Genomic DNA, 8,230 nt, shown 5'->3' on the forward strand with positions numbered 1-8,230 from the left:
TTGTATGAGCCCCTAATAAAATGTTAAAAAAAAAAAAAAAGTAAAGAAAAAGAAAGTACCAGGGACTGCCCAAAGGACGAACCCATCGGTCTTGAAAGAAGTATAGCCGGTGTGCTCCTTAGGGGCAAGGATGGTGAGACTTTGTCTTACTTATACTTTGGACATGTTCTCAGGAGAGACCAGTCCCTGGAAGAGGAGCTCGTGATTGGTCAAGGAGAGGGTCAGTGCAGAAGAAGGCCCTGGACAAGAGCGAGTGACACAGTGGCAGCGACCATGGGGTGACGCAGGAGAACAAGGGTGAGGGGCGCACAGGACCGGGCCATGTTTTGTTCTGTTGTGCAGCCGAGAGCAGAAGCGGAAACAAAGGGGAGTCGGGTCCCAAACCGTGTCCATCAGTGTTAGATTGCTCGAACACGTCTGGCGGGAAGTGCTGCTGGGCCTGTGTCCTCCATCCCGATCCCGACCCCATGCCATGATGGGGGGCCAATCAGAGGTTTCAGTGCCAGGCCTGTCTTCCTAGCCCCCCCTGTCCGGACGCTCCACAGAAACCCGCTCAGCGTCATAGAGACAAGCAGACCTCCGCTGGCAGCGGGTGGTGGCTGTGCCCGAGGCGCATTGGCCAGAACCTGGGTCCCTTGCATGGAGAGTGAGACTTCTACTACTGGATGGCGGTGCTCAGCTGGAAAACCCAAATCAAGGCAGTTGCCCGGAAATGGATGCCGACGCCTGGTGACCCCATAGGTTGCCGAGCCATACGGTTTTCATGGCTGTGACATTTTGGAAAACAGATCACCAGGCCTTTCTTCCGCCAACCTCTTGATGAGTACCCTAGGGCTTAGCTGTTTGTGCCACTCAAGGACAGACGCCCTGGATGAGCTATCAACCCTCTGCTCTCCAGTTCACCTGCCAGACAGAGCAGAACTGCCCCCGAGGGCTTCCCAGGCTAGAAATCGCCTCAGAAACAGACAGCCGCCTCATTCTCCCTCAGAGCAGCTGGGGGCTTGAGCTGCCCACCTGGCAGCTGGCACGAAGGCATGGAACTTTCCCATCACCTACAAGAAGGGGGTTGGTAGCTTTGACTTAACACTCCGCAAACATTAAGCAAAGAGTAGCCTTGATCCTGGGGCAGCATTCTCCCACTCATGTAAACGACTCATGAGCAAAACTCAGGCTTGTTGAACTTGGCGATTTTCACACCGACCTCTTGATTTGACTTGATTCGGGGGCTCTACAACTCTTCCACCCCAATCCGGGAACTCTGAGGGAAAACATTTCTGCTCCCTGCAGCCACCCACTCGGGTATGTTCCGTGATGGCAGTTCTAGGCACGTGAAGGCGGTTTGATAAATGAGCTCTTTACTCAGGACGGAGCGCGCCGTGGGGAGGCCAGAGGGATGCTTCAGACGTACAGGTACATGCTGTAGTTTCAGGCGAGCAGTCGCTGGTTGTGTTTAAGAAATGGTTCCTTGTATTTGGGTGGACTTCGGCAGAGCAGCTGAGCTTTCCATTGGATTCGTGTATCCATGTTGTGTTTCCTGACATTGTCATCCCCTTGAGGGAAAGGTCCTCTTGCCACTTCCTGAGTGGCGGGCCGCCTGGCCAGGGGCGCCGCTAAGGGAGGAAGCAGGGAGACAAAGCCACTCTGACCTCCAGCGCCTTCTTCCTCTCCCGCAGTCATGGGGGATGAAGGCCCGAGAAATCATCAAAAACAGCTCTTATCACAGGCCGAGCCAAAGAGAGGCAGGTCCAGCCATCCCATTAGGGAAGAGTTCATGAAACGCTTAACCCAGTGGTTCTCAACCTGGGGGTCGTGACTCCTCTGGGGGTCTAACGACCCTTTCACAGGGGTCCCCTAAGACCATCGGCAACCCCATCTTTCCAATGGTCTTAGGAACCAGACACCACTCCTCTATCCGTCTCCAGGCGGGTCCGCCCACATGCCGATATACCCACCTACGAGTACCCGGTGTGAAGACTGTCACCCTTGCTACACTGTGCTTCAAGACAAAAGTTCATTTCTTTGTCTTTAGAAAGAAATATTTCACCATCTATAATGACATATTGTTTTTGTGATGAATCACTAAACTTTCATGATGTCCCATTTATAACCATGCAAACACATCCTGCCTATCAGATAGTTACATGATGATTCATCACAGTAGCAAAATGACAGTGCTGAAGTAGCAACGACAATAATGTGATGGTTGGGGGTCACCACCACATCAGGGACGGCATTAAAGGGTCGCGGCGTTAGGTGTTGGGAGCCGGTGGCCATTAAGGCCTTAGCCTCAGCCACAAGCCGAACTTGGCTGCTTCCTGGTTAAGTTTCGCCTTTCATTTGCTAAACCTGTGGGGGACTGGCCCTGCCTAAATTCCTGCCTCCGCATTCCTAGCTACGTGCTCTGTAGCACAGGCGGTTGTAAAGTTGACCTTTTCACCCATTGGTTAATAATGCCAGGCGCTCATTAGAGCGCGCGCCTTTTTACCTGCAGCTGATTGGTTAACGTTCTTATGCTTCATTAATGCACATGTTGGATTGGATGTTGTGTAGTACACCTTATTAAAATATGCACCTCCCAGTTCCCCTTTTTTATACCCCAGCTTTGCCCAAATAAATGAGCTTGATCAGAGTTTTGTCTTGCTCCACGACTCCGTGTCTTTTCTCCATCCAGGTTCGTCTTTCCCAGCAGGGCCTTGCTCGTGCGTCCCGCAGGCCGGGACGCTACAGTTAGGAAGGTTGAGAACCACTGGCTTAGCCAATGTGCGGTGCCCTCCAGTCGGTTCCAACCGGCAGCGACCTTGCGGACCACAGAACAAACCTGCTCGGGCCTGCACCGTCCTCCCGGGGCCGTCCTCTTCTGCGCTGTGCCTTTACTTGACCGAGCGGGATGTCCTTCTCCAGGGACTAAGGAGCATTCTGGCTGTCCTCTGCCATGACCCAGTGCGGCGAATTTTTAAGCTGATCACTTTGTGTGGCCCGGGAATGGTGTTCTAAAGACCCAAATGGTTCTCGACAGAAAAAAAGGCTTCCTTACCTGGCTCTGCCACTTGCCTGGGCTTCCTCCAGCCAGCAGCCTGTCCGCAAGGCTCAGCCTGAAAGCGGAGCTCGGCCTGACCTGGAGAGGGCGTGCCCCGCCCCCATCACATTGGGGCATTGAACCTCAGCAAGTCCACCTCCCTTTGAAGGTGCTTTTTCCTGGTGTGACATCATGGGGCCAGTTTCTCTTTGTTCTGGTGATCCTCCTGCCTGGGCATGAATACTCCTGAAATATGAGCTGGTGTTCTGTTTTCTTTGGTGTCTCAAGGGCTGAGAGCAGACGTGGCATTTTGTGAGTGGCAGCCAGGATGCTAACTGAATGCACCGCTAAGGAAGAGTCTTAAATAAAGAAGACTTCTTCTGTCCCCAGTAACGCCAGCGCCCTGTTGAAGGCCCTGGGGAATCATTCCGTGACATCAGGGCAGAGAAGGTCCTGGACAGCAGGCTGAGGTCGGTGAGAGTGGCTTTGACCAGAACAGAGGCATCTAGCAGGAAGCAGGTCATCCGCAAGGGTGAGCTCTTTTTTTCCCCCCCAATCATTTTATTGGGGGCTCGTATAATTCTTATCACCATCCATCCATCGTGTCAAGCACATTTGTACATTTGTTGCCATCATCATTCTCAAAACGTTTGCTTTCTGCTTGAGTCCTTAATATCAGCTCATCATTTTCCCCTCCCTCATGAACCCTTGATAATTTATAAGTTATTATTATTTTGTCAAAGGCGAGATCTTCAGGATGCGTGTATGTGCACTGGTTGCTGGGGAAGGGCCGGGACAGGCCTGCTCTGTGCTTTAGAAGATCATTTGTGAAGGGGCCTGGGCAGAGAGCAGGAGCTGGGACAGGCGCGCGGTCAACTGGAGGGAACGGTTCTCAAGTTTAGGAACCAAGCGCTGTCAGGGCATCTCCTCTCACAGCGACTCCGCGTGACCCAGTAGAACTGTCTCATGAGGTTCCCTGTCTATTTAGTTGAAAGAGAACACTTAAGACTTTTTGTTTAAATCATTTTATTGGGGGCTCCTGCAACTCTTATCACAATCCATACACACCTCAATTGTGTAAAGCACATTTGTACATTCGTTACCCTCATCATTCTCAAAACGTTTGCTCTCCATGTAAGCCCCTGGCATCAGCTCCTCATTTTTCTCCCTCTCTCCCCACTTCCCCCTCCCTCATGAACTCTTGATAATTTATAAATTAATATTTTGTCATATCTTGCCATCGATTAAGTCTTAAAAGAGACATAGATACAGCCACATCATCCGGATGAGAGAGACCCAGTGCGAGGTTGATATGGCATCCGAGGGCTCACTGGGATACCAAGCTTTAAAAAGGGAATGGGGAGAGGGGGAAAAAGGTCATGGGAGGGCAAAGGAAACTCACAAAATCACGATTGGTGTCAGAGCAATACATCACAGTAACAGGTGAGATCGCCGGAGCGGAACGACCACTGGGACACGTACACTGTAGCTAGAAGGCTGATAAAATCGGACCAAGGCAGCCCGGGGAGATTGCTCAGGCAGGATCATGATGGTGTGGTGTTCTAGGCTGGAAGTTTTACCAGCACCGATTGCTGTGTCTCTCTGTCCTGGGTGGGTTTGAACCACCAACCTTCCTGTCAGCAGCAGTCCAATACTGCAACCTGTACCACCACCACCAAGGTGGTGCCGTTAGGTGCTGTCAGGCCAGTCTGACTCGTAGTGACCCGATGTACAACAGAACGACCCCTGCCCAGTCCTGTGCCCTCGTCGTCTTTGTTGTCATCTCTGAGTCCATGGTGGCAGCTATTGTGTGAATCCATCCTGTCCAGGGGCTTCCTCTTTTTAACAGACCTTCCATTTCTACCAAACACGATGTCCTTCTCCAGAGACTGGTCTCTACTGATAACATGTCCAAAGTAGGTAAGATGGTCTCGTCATCCTCGCTTCTCAGGAGCGTGCTGGCCATATTCTTCCAAGACAGCCTTGTTCTCTGTGCTTAGGGCAGCCCTCAATGCCTTCCACAGTCTCCACAGGACGCCACAGTGGGAATGCATCCATCCTTCTCCAGTCGTCCTGACTTATCGTCCAGCTTTTAAATGCATCCGAGGAGGCTGAAATACCAAGTCTTGGGTCAGGTGTACCTCAACCTCAAAATCATATCTGTACTTTTAAACACTTTAAAGAGGGTGGCGTTGTGGGTTACTCCTTGGGCTCCTAACCACAAGATGGGCAGTTCGAAACCACCAGCCGCTCCTTAGGAGAAAGACAAGGTTTTCTGCTGCTGTACAGATTTACAGTCAGGGAATCCCACAGGGGCAGTTTCTACTCTGCCTGAGGGTCGTGATGAGTCGGGAGTGCCTCGATGGCGGTGAGTTTGGTTAGGGTTAGTTTGTGCAGCAGATCTGTCCGGGGCAATATATTATTTGACTTCTTGCCTGCTGTATCCATGAACATTGATTGTGGATCCAAGGAAGATGAAATTATACTTGTGCCTTTCATCCCGTTTGGAGATAGAGTTTCGGTGCTGTTAATGAGCGCATACCTGAATGAGGTCTGCTATCATAAGTCAAATCACGTGTAAATTCTAAAAAGAGCCGATTCAACACAGACACAGACACAGAGGGAGATAAATGTTGGAACTACCTACAAGGAAGAATCGATGTGGCCAAGACCTTCACTCAGAATCAGTCTGCAGATCTGTGAGGAAATAAATGTCTGTTCTTCAAAGCCCCCCTCTGGGGTATTTACAGTCTGGCAGCACTGGGAAGAGAAGATCCCTCCTTGCTCGGTGCACTTTGGAAGAGCTAGTGCATCCAGGAATCCAAGTGAATTTCTCTTTTCTGGGGGCCGTGAGAAAAAAGCAAGAACTTGCAGCAGGGCGAAGTCCCCAACACAAGAACGTGCTTGAGTTCCCACACGGGACGTACATCCACGGGACATACACCCACGGGACGTACACCCACGGGACGTACACCCACAGGACGTACACCCACGGGACATACACCCACGCACCAGTGCTTGTTTTTGTACTTCTTGCTGCTGTGAAAATGGATGACAGACGTGTGTACCCCAGGGCAGTAAATTGATAGGGAATGTTTCTCATCTCCAAAGACAAAGATCGAATTTATAAAATGCTGGCGGCAAGAGGCAATAGTAATGAAAACTAAAAAAAAATATATATATATATATATATGGTATTGAATGTACATCAGCACTGACGGATGATGGAGTCCTTGGAATCAAACCCTGCCGTAAGTGGGTTCTCCCTGTGATGTCACATAGAAATGGCATTCTGTGGCCAGGCTGAGGACCAGAAAAGCTAGCTTTAAATTTTTATTTTTCACTTGAAGGGAGAAGACCGAGAGAAGAGGGTGTGGTGGGCAGTAGGTGGAGAGCACAGGGAAGGGTTCTTGGGCCCCAAAGCAGGAGGCCCTACGCTTGCACCCTGGCAGTCTTCCAGAGAAGTGGCCAGGGCCTCACCTCGGGGAATGGCCACCTAGGCGGGAGGAGTGCACCCAGGAAGACTGGCCCTTGGATCCTGGGGTTTTGACTTTCACCTTGGCAAGACTCCCTGGATGCCAGACACAGCACACAGAGAGATCTGCCAGGCTTCAAGGGCCCTGCCAGACCAGGCACGATCTACTGACCTTCCCCGATGTCGTGGACACCAATCTACCCTCCTTGTGGCTAGGGAAGGTGAGGCAGCACCAGCAGGGCCTGAGACTGAATTTCCTGCCCATCTGGCGAAACACACTTAAAGGAGGATGTCAGATGAAAATACTGAAGATACGTTTTGAACCCTTGAAGTTGTGGCTACCATTCTACATTCATTCAGTTCAGGAAAAAAACTTTTTTTTTTTTTGTCTCTCATCTAGTCTCCTGTGTAACTTTTTTTTTTTTTTCAAAGCTGCTGCACAAGACCTCTTTATTTAAAAACATTTTTAAACAGTTTATCAGCACTTTATACACATTTACAATTCAATAGTTCAATCATATCAAGAAGAGTTTTGTACAATCATTACCACAAACAATTTTAGAACATTTACTTCTGCCTTGTACTCATTGTTATTAGTGCAATTATTATTTAAAAAATAATTTTATTAGGGGGCTCTTACAGATAATTAAAAAAAATTTTTATTGGAGGCTCCTACATCTCTTATCACAATCCGTACATTCCTCCAGTGTGTCAAGCACATTTGCACATATGCCACCATCATCATTTTCAAAGCATTCTCTTCCCACTTGAGCCCCTGATATCTGTTCCCCATTTCTTCCCCCTCCCTCCCCCACCCGCCCTCCCGCCCCAATGAACCCTTGATAAGTTATAGATTATAATTTTACAAATCTTACATCGTCCAACGTCGCCCCTCACCCACTTTCCCATTATTCGTCCCCCTGGGAGGGGGTTCTTGGTTGATCCTTGTGATCAGTTCCTCCTTTCTCCCCCCACCCTCCCCTAATCCTCCTGTTATGTCTACTTCTCTTGTTGGCCCTGAGGGGTTTATCTATCCTAGATTCCCTGTGTTGCAGGTTCTTATCTGCAGCAGTGTGCATGCTCTGGTCTAATCCGATTTGTAAGGTAGAATTGAGGTCATGACAGTGGGGGGAAGGAAGCACCAAAGAGCTAGAGGAAAGTTGTGTGTTACATCGGTGTTATACTGCACCCTGACTGGCTTATCTCTTCCCTGTGGCCCCTCTGTGAGGGGATGTCCAATTGTCTACAGATGGGCATTGGGTCTCTACTCCATGCCCCACCCTCCATTCACCTTGGGTATGGTTTTATTCTGGGTCTTAGATGCCTGATACCTCATCCCTTCGACACCTCATGATCACACAGGCTGGTGTGTTTCTTCCACCTGGGATTTGTTGCTTCTGAGCTAAATGGCCACTTGTTTAAGTAAAAAATATTTAGCTAAAGGTCGAACTCAATATTTATTGAGGACTTAGTAGATGCCAGGGTAAGTCCTGGAAATGGCGTTTGGATTGACATTATCCCCAAATGAAGCAAATAAGGAATGACTAAGGACAAGGTGTGAGAGAGAACATTGAAGAGGTTGAAGGGAAAGAAGATAAAGTAGGGAACAAACCGGAATAAGACTCGGGATATTTCAGTTGAGTGCTAAGATGAGTCAGCCATAGTTAGCCAGAAGAGAGGGCCTATGCAGAGCCCTATGAGGTGAAAGGGTTTGTTATGTTAAACACCCTGAAAGAAGA

This window comes from Echinops telfairi, unplaced genomic scaffold, assembly GCF_000313985.2.
Source record: "Echinops telfairi isolate 266 unplaced genomic scaffold, ASM31398v2 ScPeMD7_7458;HRSCAF=8496, whole genome shotgun sequence".
In the NCBI taxonomy this organism is placed as follows: Eukaryota; Metazoa; Chordata; class Mammalia; order Afrosoricida; family Tenrecidae; genus Echinops; species Echinops telfairi.